This window comes from Schistocerca serialis, chromosome 2, assembly GCF_023864345.2.
Source record: "Schistocerca serialis cubense isolate TAMUIC-IGC-003099 chromosome 2, iqSchSeri2.2, whole genome shotgun sequence".
NCBI classification, from domain to species: Eukaryota; Metazoa; Arthropoda; class Insecta; order Orthoptera; family Acrididae; genus Schistocerca; species Schistocerca serialis.
This window is the reverse complement of record NC_064639.1, coordinates 126,726,986-126,741,050: the sequence shown is the minus strand read 5'-3', so window position 1 is coordinate 126,741,050 and position 14,065 is coordinate 126,726,986. Positions and strand designations below refer to the sequence as shown.

Here is a 14,065-nt window from a genome sequence, read left to right as displayed (position 1 = left end):
AAGATCCAAGTTGAAATTGTTAAGCACAACGGAATGACTAATATGAAAAATATGGCGGTAGCTGTGGATTCGAAAGTGGAGAAGTGCGAAGTATTAAATCTACATCTACATCCATACTCCGCAAGCCAAGTGACGGTGTGTGGCGGAGGGTATTTTGAATACCTCTATCGGTTCTCCCTTCTATTCCAGTTCCGTATTGTTCGTGGAAAGAAAGATTGTCGATATGCCTCTGTGTGGGCTCTAATCTCTCTGATTTTATCCTCATGGTCTCTTCGCGAGATATACGTAGGAGGGAGCAATATACTGCTTGACTCCTCGGTGAAGGTATGTTCTCGAAACGTCAACAAAAGCCCGTACCGAGCTACTGAGCGTCTCTCTTGAGTCTTCCACTGGAGTTTATCTATCACCTCCGTAACACTCGCTGTTACTAAATGATCCTGTAACGAAGCGCGCTGCTCTCCGTTTGATCTTCTCTATCTCTTCTATCAACCCTATCTGGTAAGGATCCCACACTGGTGAACAATATTCAAGCAGTGGGCGAACAAGTGTACTGTAACCTACTTCCTTTGTTTTCGGACTGCATTTCGTTAGGATTCTTCCAATGAATCTGTCTGGCATCTGCTTTACCGACGATCAACTTTATATGATCATTCCATTTTAAATCACTCCTAATGCCTACTCCCAGATAATTTGTGGAGTTAACTGCTTCCATTTGCTGACCTGCTATATTGTAGCTAAATGATAAAGGATCTTTCTTTCTATGTATTCGCAGCACATTACACTTGTCTACATTGAGATTCAATTGCCATTCCCTGCACCATGCGTCAGTTCGTTGCAGATCCTCCTGTATTTCAGCACAATTTTCGATTGTTACAACCTCTCGATATACCACAGCATCACCGGCAAAAAGCCTCAGTGAACCCCCGATGTTATCCACAAGGTCATTTATGTATATTGTGAATAGCAACGGTCCTACGACACTCCCCTGCGGCACACCTGAAATCACTCTTACTTCGGAAGACTTCTCTCCATTGCGAATTGCCCGCATCCCGTGGTCTTGCGGTAGCGTTCTCGCTTCCCACGCCCGGGTTCCCGGGTTCGATTCCCGGCGGGGTCAGGGATTTTCTCTGCCTCGTGATGGCTGGGTGTTGTGTGCTGTCCTTAGGTTAGTTAGGTTTAAGTAGTTCTAAGTTCTAGGGGACTGATGACCATAGATGTTAAGTCCCATAGTGCTCAGAGCCATTTGAACCATTGAGAATGACATGCTCCGTTCTGTTATCTAGGAACTCTTCAATCCAACCACACAATTGGTCTGATAGTCCATATGCTCTTACTTTGTTCATTAAACGACTGTGGGGAACTGTATCGAACGCCTTGCGGAAGAAACACGGCATCTATCTGGGAACCCGTGTCTATGGCCCTCTGAGTCTCGTGGACGAATAGCGCGAGCTGGGTTTCACACTATCTCTTTTTCGAAACCCATGCTAATTCCTACAGAGTAGATATCTAGTCTCTAGTCATTATACTCGAACACAACACGTGTTCCAAAATTCTACAACTGATCGACGTTAGAGATACAGGTCTATAGTTCTGCACATCGACGTCCCTTCCTGAAAACGGGGATGACCTGTGCTCTTTTCCAATCCTTTGGAACGCTACGCTCTTCTAGAGACCTACGGTACACCGCTGCAAGAAGGGGGGCAAGTTCCTTTGCGTACTCTGTGTAAAATAGAACTGGTATCCCATCAGGTCCGGCGGCCTTTCCTCTTTTGAGCGATTTTAATTGTTTTTCTATCCCTGTGTCATCTATTTCGATATCTACCGTTTTGTCATTTGTGCGACAATCTAGAGAAGGAACTACATTGCTTTCTTCCTCTGTGAAACCTATGGAAAAAGACATTTAGTATTTCGGCCTTTAGTCTTTCATCCTCTGTTTCAGTACCATTTTGGTCACAGTATCTCGACATTTTGTTTTGATCCACCTACAGCTTTGACATAAGACCAAAATTTCTTACGATTTTCTGCCAAGTCAGTACATAGAACTTTACTTTCGAATTCATTGAACGGCTCTCGCGTGGCCCTCCTCACATTACATTTCGCTTCGCGTAATTTTTGTTTGTCTGCAAGGCTTTGGCTATGTTTCTGTTTGCTGTAAAGTTCCCTTTGCTTCCACAGCAGTTTTCTAACTCGGTTATTGTACCACGGTGGCTCTTTTCCATCTCTTACAATCGTGCTTGGCACATACTCATCTAATGCATATTGTACGATAGTTTTGAACTTTGTCCACTGATCCTCAACACTATCTGTACTTGAGGCAAAACTTTTGTGTTGAGCCGTCAACGACTCTGAAATCTGCTTTTTGTCACTTTTGCTAAACAGAAAAATCTTGCTACCTTTTTTAATATTTCTATTTACGGCTGAAATCATCGATGCAGTAATCGCTTTATGATCGCTGATTCCCTGTTTTGCGTTAACTGTTTCAAATAGTTCGGGTCTGTTTGTCACCAGAGGGTCTAATATGTTATCGCCACGAGTCGGTTCTCTGTTTAAGTGCTCAAGGTAGTTTTTAGATAATGCACTTAAAAAAATTTCACTGGGTTCTTTGTCCCTGCCCCAGTTATAAACGTTTGAGTCTCCCAGTCTATATCTGGCAAATTAAAATCTCCACCTAGAACTATAACATGGTCGGCTAATCTACTCGAAATATTTTCCAAATTTTCCTTTTTTTTACCACAACAGCTATCAGTACAAGGTGTTAACAGTGGTGGTGGTGGTTAGTGTTTAACGTCCCGTCGACAACGAGGTCATTAGAGACGGAGCGCAAGCTCGGGTTAGGGAAAGATTGGGAAGGAAATCGGCCGTGCCCTTTCAAAGGAACCATCCCGGATTTGCCTGAAACGATTTAGTGAAATCACGGAAAACCTAAATCAGGATGGCCGGAGACGGGATTGAATCGGGTGTTAACAGAAAAATGTTTTAAATCCATTAATTTAATAAACTAAAAATACACATTAACCGCATCTCCCTATGGAAGAAATTTAGTTGATATTACAAAATGTGCCCTAGGTATCCGCTGATTTTAAGCGTTACCTCAGAATAAATGAGAAAGTGCCCTTTTGACGCAACTCAGGAACTTTTATTCCAACGAATATAGTTAGACTGAGGAACACGTGTATCTACTAAAGCAATGCTGGACTGGGACAGACAACCACAGTGATTTGAGTAAATGCGGACCAAGCGTTGTCCTACGATGCCGGTGCAGCTAATAATGCTCAACATAAATATTCAGCATGAGACGTACGGAAAGCTGCTGTCATAGTACAGGACGTGGGTCGTGCTTCAGCTAATATAAAGTCTCGGCCCCTATATGTTACGAAGGAGTGCCCCAGATCCGGGTCTGCTCGTCTCTCAATGGACTGTTCAATCCGTCCACGTCTCTGTCCCATAGCTCTCTATATTATAGCTAAACTGTACAGCCTGCTCTTTTCGTCCTGGTATACAGCAGCTAGGTGCAAATCACTGTATAATAAGACTCCCCGGCCAGTGGCATGATTCCCTCTTACACAAAACTCCCGCCAAGAAAGTGCATTGCGCTAAAATCCTGATGACTTTCCGATTCGTCCTTCTTTCTCAAAATAGGTACAACTTCTACTCCGTATTCGTGACGTCACAAACGTTTTTACCAATGACATGTTTTCATGCTCGTAACTGCCCTCACATCATAGGTCCTCTAAAAGTAAAAAAGCTGCAACCATTGCTAGGCTTTTATTTTTCTGCAAGCCGTGTTTCTTTGGGAAACTGTTGGGGTTGTTTTGGGGAAGGATGCCAGACAGCGAGGCCATCGGTCTCATCGGATTAGGAAATGACGGGGAAGGGAGTCGGCCGTGCCCTTTCAAAGGAACCATCCCGGCATTTGCCTAGTCATTTAGGGAAATCACGGAAAACCTAAATCAGGATGGCCGGACGCGGGATTGAACCGTCGTCCTCCCGAATGCGAGTCCAGAGTGCTAGCCAATGCGCCACCTCGCTCGGTGGGGACGTGTAAGATAGTTACCCGCTGAAGGCACACTTCAGGAGATGACAAAGCTCCGGGCTCCCACTGACAAAGCTCGTTGCCCTAGCCTCTGCTTGGCCACAGGGCTGCAGGCGGCTCATAGATGCACGGTACCTGCGAACCCTTGGAGCTAGCCCGGCGAGGCAACTTGCACGGAGACAGGAGACATCCAGTGATTAGCCCACATCCGACGTCACTGAACACTCCTGTCCGACCCATTCTGCCGCTACTGCCCCTCTGCTAATGACACAATACTAAACCCACCTCCTTTTACACCTGTCGTCGGTGTGGAATCCCTAAACTTGACTCCACACGAACAGCAGTTGCTTAGGATCCAGGAGATTGGCAGCTGCGGTCACCGCTTCCTGACTGGATCTGTGCGTTTGACAGTGCACGTCACTGTTAAACTATTAGATCAGTAAGATGCGGGTCCTATGATCAACGTACCGCAAATTGATATCATGTACACTACTAGCCATTAAAATTGGTACACCAAGAAGAAATGCAGATGATAAACGGGTATTCATTGCACAAATTTATTATACTAGAACCGACATGTGATTACATTTGGGTGCATAGATCCTGACAAATCAGTACCCACAACAACCACCTCTGGCTGTAATAACGGTCTTGATACGCCTGCGCATTGAGTCAGAACAGAACTTGGATGGCGTGTACAGGTTCAACACGATACCACAGTTCATCAAGAGTAGTGACTGGCACATTGTGACGAGCCAGCTGCTCGGCCACCATTGACCACACGTTTTCAATTGGTGAGAGATCTGGAGAATGTGCTGACCAGGGCTGCAGTCGAAAATTTTCTGTATCCAGAAAGGCCCGTACAGGACCTGCAACATGCGGTCGTGCATTATCCTGCTGAAATGTAGGGTTACGCAGGGATCGAATGAAGGGTAGAACCACGGGTCGTAACAAATCTGAAACGTTACGTCCACTTTCAAAGTGCCGCCAATGCGAACAAGAGGTGACCGAGACGTGTAACCAATGGCACCCTATACCATCACGCCGGGTGATACGCCAGTATGGCGATGAGGAATACGCGCTTCCAATGTGCGTTCACCGGGATGTCGCCAAACACGAATGCGACTATCATGATGCTGTAAACAGAACCTGGATTCATCCGAAAAAATGACGTTTTGCCATTCGTACACCCAGGTTCGTCGTTGAGTACACCATCACATGCGCTCCTGTCTGTGATGCAGCGTCAAGGGTAACCGCAGCCACGGTCTCCGAGCTGATAGTCCATGCTACTACAAACGTCGTCGAACTGTTCGTGCAGATGGTTGTTGTCTTGCAAACGTTCCCATCTGTTGACTCAGGGATCGAGATGTGGCTGCACGATCCGTTAGAGCCATGCGGATAAGATAGCTGTTATCTCGACTGCTAGTGATACGAGGCCGTTGGGATCCATATTCTGCTAACAGTCATTGGATCTCGACCAACGCGAGCAGCAATGTCGCGATACGATAAACCGCAATCGCTATAGGCTACAATCCGACCTTTATCAAAGTCGGAAACGTGATGGTACACATTTCTCCTCCTTACACGAGGCATCACAACAACGTTTCACCAGTCAACGCCGGTCAACTGCTTTTTGTGTATCAGAAATCGGTTGGAAACTTTCCTCATGTCAGCACGTTGTAGGTGTCGCCACTGGCGCCAACCTTGTGTGAATGCTCTGAAAAGCTAATGATTTGCATATCACAACATCTTCTTCCTGTCGGTTAAATTTCGCGTGTGTAGCACGTCATCTTCGTGCTGTAGCAATTTTAAAGCCTAGTAGTGTATATGTATCAGGTTCGAAGCCTCGAAATCGATAATGCTATAACGAAAAAGAAAATACCAAATCATTCGTAACCTCTTATTAAAACGTTTAGTGACTATTGGCTCTTTCAACGACGATCTACACATTTATAAGATCTCGTTAACCTCTACGATAACGCTATTGAAGGGTCTCTACATGAGCCTCTTCATCATTTTGTTTAACACTTAACTTAATGTACCCACCTGTGGCGCTTCCTTTCTGGGCGCAAACTGTAAACCACATAAAAAAAGAGACTGAGCAGCTTAGTGTGTCTATAGAGACCACACGATACGAGCTCGGGATTGTATACCTTTATATATATTATCTTTATTTCACCTCACATTTTACTAAGATTTTTGATAATTCTCGGAGCCCCACACCATATTCAATACATCTATGCCCAGTATATCAGTACATACATCCTCCCCTCCTCTCACCTGATATATGAAAAGCATGAACGAGAGTGAATGAGGTAAATTTCAGTATCTAGATCTGTAGGAGTAAACGTTTGCCTGCTACTGTGGCAGAACAGCTAACCCTTTAAAGCACGTACCATGTACCAAAGACGTTTCTGTTCACCTTGGACGAGGCTCTTGGGTTGGCACCAGACAGTAGGGAGATCTCTGAGCACTTCCCGAGGAACAGGACGTGTGGGTTCCAAAGAGTTCACTCGGCGGTGTACCTGGAGACGCGAGACGGGTGACACCGACTAAGTGTGAGTGTGCCTATTCATAGTGAATTCATTACCTTATTTTTGTAGATTTAACGTCCTGCTGTCATCGCTCATTGTTCGTTGAGCGGTAAATACAATTTTTCCGGTTAATTTCGGAACGTTATAAACAGTTGCATTTGGCCTCGCTTGCAATCCATTGTTCTGCTCTACCTCTGCTCGGACATGTGGACTCGATTTCTGTTCGGAATCTAGTTTCCACATGTCTTTGTTGTCTCAGAACGTGTTAAGTACGGATCTAAGACTCTTAAGTTCGCAGATCGTGACTCACAGTAATGTATCCTAGCATAGCCTTCAGCTACGTCATTTGCTACGACCTAGCAAGGCGCCATTATCATTTGCTATTTATCTTGTGATGCATGTACCGTCAGACCGATGTTCACCAATTATGGATTAAAGTTAAGTATTCCAGCAGCTATGTACCTTTTTTGCTAGTCTCAATTCCTTGTCATTTCCAGACCTCACGCCAGCCTGCGTGAGCTTAAACGCGTGCCTTTCGGCTTCATCTCATAGTAGATTGAGCTCTTGCCAGTCCACAACATATCCTGTCTAATTTGGTCAGCTATTCTGAATTTCACCATTCATTTTATGCAGAATTTTTTTTTGTGACGACCACGTGTTCGCGTATTTTGAGAATCATTACACGTCATAGTTACTGATTCTCGATGTAAGACTTCCGAATTAGTTCCAGAATTTCTTCTTTAGTGCAACTGTTAAGTTTATTCTTAACGACGAATTCTTGTTCACTTGCTTCGTGAACTCAAGCCAAGCGAACGACCGTTCGCCAACCACGTGCATAATGGTGAAATTTCTTCTTTATTCTTATATTGTCCCGAATATCTGTTATATGCGTATACGTGCGTGAATGTCGCCATTAAAACATTCCTCTGACCCTTCCATAATTAATAATTAATGATAAATCGTGCGGATGTCTCCAAGACGCAGTTGTAAATGTACTTTTGTAACTCAGCCAAGTGTGTTATGAATAACACCAACCATTTATTAGTTGTTCAAATGTTCAAATGGCTCCAAACACATGTGAGGTCATCAGTCCCCTAGACTTAGAAATACTTAAACCTAACTAACCTAAGGGCATCACACACATCCTCGTCCGAGGCAGGATTCCAACCAGTCCGCAGCTCGTGGTCGTGCGGTAGCGTTCTCGCTTCCCGCGCCCGGGTTCCCGGGTTCGATTCCCGGCGGGGTCAGGGATTTTCCCTGCCTCGTGATGACTGGGTGTTGTGTGATGTCCTTAGGTTAGTTAGGTTTAAGTAGCTCTAAGTTCTAGGGGACTGATGACCATAGATGTTAAGTCCCATAGTGCTCAGAGCCACTTGATTCCAACCTGCGACCGCAGCAGCACCGTGCTTCCCGACTTAAGCGCCTAGAACCGCTCGGCCACATCGGCCAGCATTTATTAGTTGTTTAGCTTATTAGTTTGTTCACATGTTCTTCAATAATTGTGATATTTTTACCAGAGCACATGTTTAAGTATGCGCTCGTAAAAAAAAAAAAAAAAAAAAAAAAAGGCTCTGAGCTCTATGGGACTTAACATCTGAGGTCATCGGTCCCCTAGCACTTAGAACTACTTAAACCTAACTAAGGACATCACACACATCCATGCCCGAGGCAGGATTCGAACCTGCGACCGTAGCAGTTCCGCGGTCCCGGACAGAAGCGCCTAGAACCGCTCGTCCACCGTGGCCGGCTGCACTCGCAAACTTTCATTTTATGTCCTACTGCTATCTATTGTGCAAGAGATAGATATACCGAAGTTATTTTTTTAATATTTATTCAACTATCATAAATGGGCAGATCCGGCAACTCAGTTCATCTAAACATCAAACGTTTTTATTTCGGGTGCATCCAGATACCGTCTTGTCACCTTCCATGTTAACAGATACCTCATTTCCATTAACTGTAGCGTAAACTTTCTGGGGCGCAGTATTCGAACGACCACAGCAGCATAAAATACCCGTATCAACGTTTCTTTTTATGCCATTTCTTAACGGATCCGTATATGAGTAATACCAAAAAAATTTACCTCATGTAATTCTGCTAGTCTGACACAGAAAATACCATAATTCCGTTGGAAAAGTGTATGCTTCTCTCTGAGTTATTAATCAAATTACGAAAACTGGCTGGAATTCGTTTAATATTTCCCTGGTCACTATAGGTCTATGTGACAGGACTACTTGAGACATCAGTCGAGGCCATGCCACGTCGTGTTGCGGCACTCCTGCGTGCTCGCGGGGACCCCACACGATATTAGGCAGGTGTACCAGCATCTTTGGCTCTGAAGATCCACACAATATTAGGCAGGTGTAGCAGTATATATATATATATATATATATATATATATATATATATATATATATATATATACACTCCTGGAAATGGAAAAAAGAACACATTGACACCGGTGTGTCAGACCCACCATACTTGCGCCGGACACTGCGAGAGGGCTGTACAAGCAATGATCACACGCACGGCACAGCGGACACACCAGGAACCGCGGTGTTGGCCGTCGAATGGCGCTAGCTGCGCAGCATTTGTGCACCGCCGCCGTCAGTGTCAGCCAGTTTGCCGTGGCATACGGAGCTCCATCGCAGTCTTTAACACTGGTAGCATGCCGCGACAGCGTGGACGTGAACCGTATGTGCAGTTGACGGACTTTGAGCGAGGGCGTATAGTGGGCATGCGGGAGGCCGGGTGGACGTACCGCCGAATTGCTCAACACGTGGGGCGTGAGGTCTCCACAGTACATCGATGTTGTCGCCAGTGGTCGGCGGAAGGTGCACGTGCCCGTCGACCTGGGACCGGACCGCAGCGACGCACGGATGCACGCCAAGACCGTAGGATCCTACGCAGTGCCGTATGGGACCGCACCGCCACTTCCCAGCAAATTAGGGACACTGTTGCTCCTGGGGTATCGGCGAGGACCATTCGCAACCGTCTCCATGAAGCTGGGCTACGGTCCCGCACACCGTTAGGCCGTCTTCCGCTCACGCCCCAACATCGTGCAGCCCGCCTCCAGTGGTGTCGCGACAGGCGTGAATGGAAGGACGAATGGAGACGTGTCGTCTTCAGCGATGAGAGTCGCTTCTGCCTTGGTGCCAATGATGGTCGTATGCGTGTTTGGCGCCGTGCAGGTGAGCGCCACAATCAGGACTGCATACGACCGAGGCACACAGGGCCAACACCCGGCATCATGGTGTGGGGAGCGATCTCCTACACTGGCCGTACACCACTGGTGATCGTCGAGGGGACACTGAATAGTGCACGGTACATCCAAACCGTCATCGAACCCATCGTTCTACCATTCCTAGACCGGCAAGGGAACTTGCTGTTCCAACAGGACAATGCACGTCCGCATGTATCCCGTGCCACCCAACGTGCTCTAGAAGGTGTAAGTCAACTACCATGACCAGCAAGATCTCCGGATCTGTCCCCCAATGAGCATGTTTGGGACTGGATGAAGCGTCGTCTCACGCGGTCTGCACGTCCAGCACGAACGCTGGTCCAACTGAGGCGCCAGGTGGAAATGGCATGGCAAGCCGTTCCACAGGACTACATCCAGCATCTCTACGATCGTCTCCATGGGAGAATAGCAGCCTGCATTGCTGCGAAAGGTGGATATACACTGTACTAGTGCCGACATTGTGCATGCTCTGTTGCCTGTGTCTATGTGCCTGTGGTTCTGTCAGTGTGATCATGTGATGTATCTGACCCCAGGAATGTGTCAATAAAGTTTCCCCTTCCTGGGACAATGAATTCACGGTGTTCTTATTTCAATTTCCAGGAGTGTATATATAAACTGCTACACCTGCCTAATATCGTGTAGGGCCCCGCGAGCACGCAGAAGTGCCGCAACACGACGTGGCATGGACTCAACAATGTCTGAAGTAGTACTGAAGGGAGTTAACACAGTGAATCCTGCAGGGCTGTCCATAAATCCGTAAGGGTACGAAGGGGTGCAGATCTCTTCTGAACAGCACGCTGCAAGGCATCTAAGATATACTCGATAATGTTCATGTCTGGGGAGTTTGGTGAGTAGCAGAAGTGTGTAAACTCAGAAGAGCGTTCCTGGAGCTACTCTGTAGCAGCTCTGGACGTGTGGGGTGTCGCATTGTCCTGCTGGAATTGCCCAAGTCCGTCGGAATGCACAATGGACATGAGTGAATGCAGATGATCAGATAAGATGCTTACGTACGTGCCACCTGTCTGGGTCGTATCTAGAGGTTTCAAGGGTCCCATATCGCTCCAACCACACACCATTACGGAGCCTCAACAAGCTTGAACTGTCGCCTGCTGACATGCAGGGTCCATGCATTCATGAGGTTGTCTCCATCCCCTTACACATCCATATACAACTTGAAACGAGACTCGTCCGACCAGGCAACATGTTTCCAGCGAGGCGTAAAGTTTTGTGTCGTACAGTCATCGAGGGTACACGAGTTGGCCTTCGGCTCCGAAAGCCCATATCGATGATGTTTTGTTGAATGGTTCGCCCGCCGACACTTGTTGATGGCCCAGCACTGAAATCTGCAGCAATCTGCGGAAGTGTTGCACTTCTGTCGCGTTGAACGATTCTCTTTTGTCGTCGTTGGTCCCGTTCTTGCAGCATCTTTGTCCAGCCACAGCGATGTCGGAGATTTGATGTTTTACCGGATACCTAATATTCACGGTACACTCGTGAAATGGCCGTACGGGAAATTCGGCACTCCATCACTACCCCGGAGAAGCTGTGACCTATCGCTCGTGCGCCGACTGTAACACCACGTACAAACCCACTTAAATCTTGATAATCTGCCATTGCAGCAGCAGTAACCGATCTAACAGCTGTGTCAGACACTTGTATTACAGTCAAAATGAACACTTACCTTTTGTTATAGAACTTCTTCTTTCATGTGACTGTGGGTCAGTGGGTAGATATATTTATACACACTTATAGAATCACTCTAACACTTATTATGAAATAGACTGTCATTGGTAATAGCACTCTAAGCACGTTCAAAGAAGACCGCTTCTCGTTGCCCTGTCCGTGTGTCGGTCTATTTGAAGACAGACCGCCGACGGCGGCGCGGAGAAATCTTCTGGGTGTTTCTTGATACCTCCGCCTCACTGGTGCGATAGAAGGAACACCTGTGTGGTGTCGATAGTAAGTGCCAGCTCAACACCTATCGACTGTAACACATATTTAATGTCTATTCCTGGAATGTCTAGCAATTACGCTGAGATACGTACACTTTCGAGTCGTTATCGAATCTGTAACGACAGTACGAGAAAACATGAATGAGGATGAAGAGCAATCTTCAAATTGCGGTTTATTACTAAAATAAATTAATAGCAGTCTCTAAAAAAACTATAGAAATGAGTGATAAGTTATATCGTTGCTGTTAGCCCAAAAACGCAAGTTACAATGACCAAAGTGCATTATCTGGTCGCAGCGAAATAACAATGACGTTGCTTTGCGCCCAGTCTTCGTTTGATGTAGCACATTTGTTTCTCATGGTGGAGTGGGATAAACAAGAATGCAACCAGTTTTCTTTGCCATAATTTTTACTTTTTTCCTCCTATGTGTGGACTATAGCAAAAAAATTGTTACAATCCCTTTTTCCCCAAACGCAAAACATTTGCTGTTATGTGCACTGCTTCTACACTACTGGCCATTAAAACTGCTACACCACGAAGATGACGTGCTACAGACGCGAAATTTAACCGACAGGAAGAAGATGCTGTGATATTCAAATGATTAGCTTTTCATAGAATTCACACAAGGTTGGCGCCGGTGGCGACACCTACAACGTGCTGACATGAGGAAAGTTTCCAACCGATTTCTCATACACAAACAGCAGTTGACCGGCGTTTCCTGGTGAAACGTTGTTGTGATGCCTCGTGTAAGGAGGGGAAATGCGTACCATCACGTTTCCGACTTTGATAAAGGTCGGATTGTAGCCTATAGCGATTGCGGTTTATCGTATCGCGACATTGTTGCTCGCATTGGTCGAGACCCAATGACTGTTAGCAGAATATGGAATCGGTGGGTTCGGAAGGGTAACACCGTGCTGGATCCTAAGAGCCTCGTATCACTAGCAGTCGAGATGACAGCCATCTTATCCGCATGGCTCTAACGGATCGTGCAGCCACATCTCGATCTCTGAGTCAACAGGTGGGGACGTTTGCAAGACAACAACCATCTGCACGAACAGTTCGACGACGTTTGCAGCAGCATGGACTATCAGCTCGGAGACCACGGCTGTGGTTACCCTTAACGCTGCATCACAGACAGGAGCGCCTGCGACGGTGTACTCAACTCCGAACCTGGGTGCACGAATGGCAAAACGTCATTTTTTCGGACGAATCCAGGTTCTGTTTACAGCATCATGATGGTGGCATCCGTGTTTAGCGACATCGCGGTGAACCACAGCACATTGGAAGCGTGTATTCGTCATCGTCATACTGGCGTATCACCCGGCTTGATGGTACGGGGTGCCAATTGGTTACACGTCTCGGTCACCTCTTGTTCGCATTGACGGGACTTTGAACAGTGGACGCTACATTTCAGATGTGTTACGACCCGTGGCTTTACCCTTGATTCGATCCCTGCGAAACCCTACACTACAGCAGGATAATGCACGACCGCATGTTGCAGGTCCCTTACGGGCCTTTCTGAATACAGAAAATGTTCGACTGCAGCTCTGGCCAGCACATTCTCCAGATCTCTCACCAATTGAAACCGTCTGGTCAATGGTGGCCGAGCAACTGTCTCGTCACAATACGCCAGTCACTACTCTTGATGAACTGTGGTATCGTGTTGAAGCTGCATGGGCAGCTGTACCTGTACACGCCATCTAAGCTCTGTTTGACTCTATGCCCAGACGTATCGAGGCCGTTATTAGCGGCAGAGGTGGTTGTTCTGGGTGCTGATTTCTCAGGATCTATGCACCCAAATTGCGTGAAAATGTAATCACATATCAGTATAATATATTTGTGCAATGAATACCCGTTTATCATCTGCATTTCTTCTTGGTGCAGCAATTTTAAGGGCCAGTAGTGTATTAATTTTCGTCTTACATCTTCCAGTGTCGCAAAACAAAGCTTCGTTAAAGGCCATCCGATCCCGACGGTGAGTCACTCCACCTTGTCAGTGATACTTAACAGCAATAGTATAGTGCGCTTATCTTCCATATTGAGTCAACAGCAGCAGTACAGTGCGCTTATCTTCCATATTGAGTCACCGCTAGACTTACACTCCTGCACACTTGAGTAAGAGAGAACGAGTGGACGAGTGTGATGCGACCGCAGCGCCACAGTTGTCATACTCGCGTAACCACAGCGAGAACGAAGCAACTTCGTTGGTACTGATATTAACAATGGCGCCTTGATTTGTAAAGCATAGAGTCTGCAGCATAAGACTCGTGTACTACCTGTGTCCCTGGTCCCTAGCACACATGAT

The 14,065-nt window shown here is 46.5% G+C and overlaps 2 protein-coding genes across 2 annotated transcripts in view; both read right to left on the bottom strand.

Annotated features, from left to right (window-relative positions):
• The window catches only part of LOC126456809 (dehydrogenase/reductase SDR family member 11-like), a 434,906-nt gene that overhangs the window by 316,134 nt on the left and 104,707 nt on the right, over positions 1-14,065 (bottom strand). The gene's annotated exons all lie outside the window — the stretch shown is intronic.
• Positions 1-14,065, bottom strand: part of LOC126456811 (farnesol dehydrogenase-like) — a 44,696-nt gene that overhangs the window by 16,060 nt on the left and 14,571 nt on the right. The window lies entirely within an intron of this gene.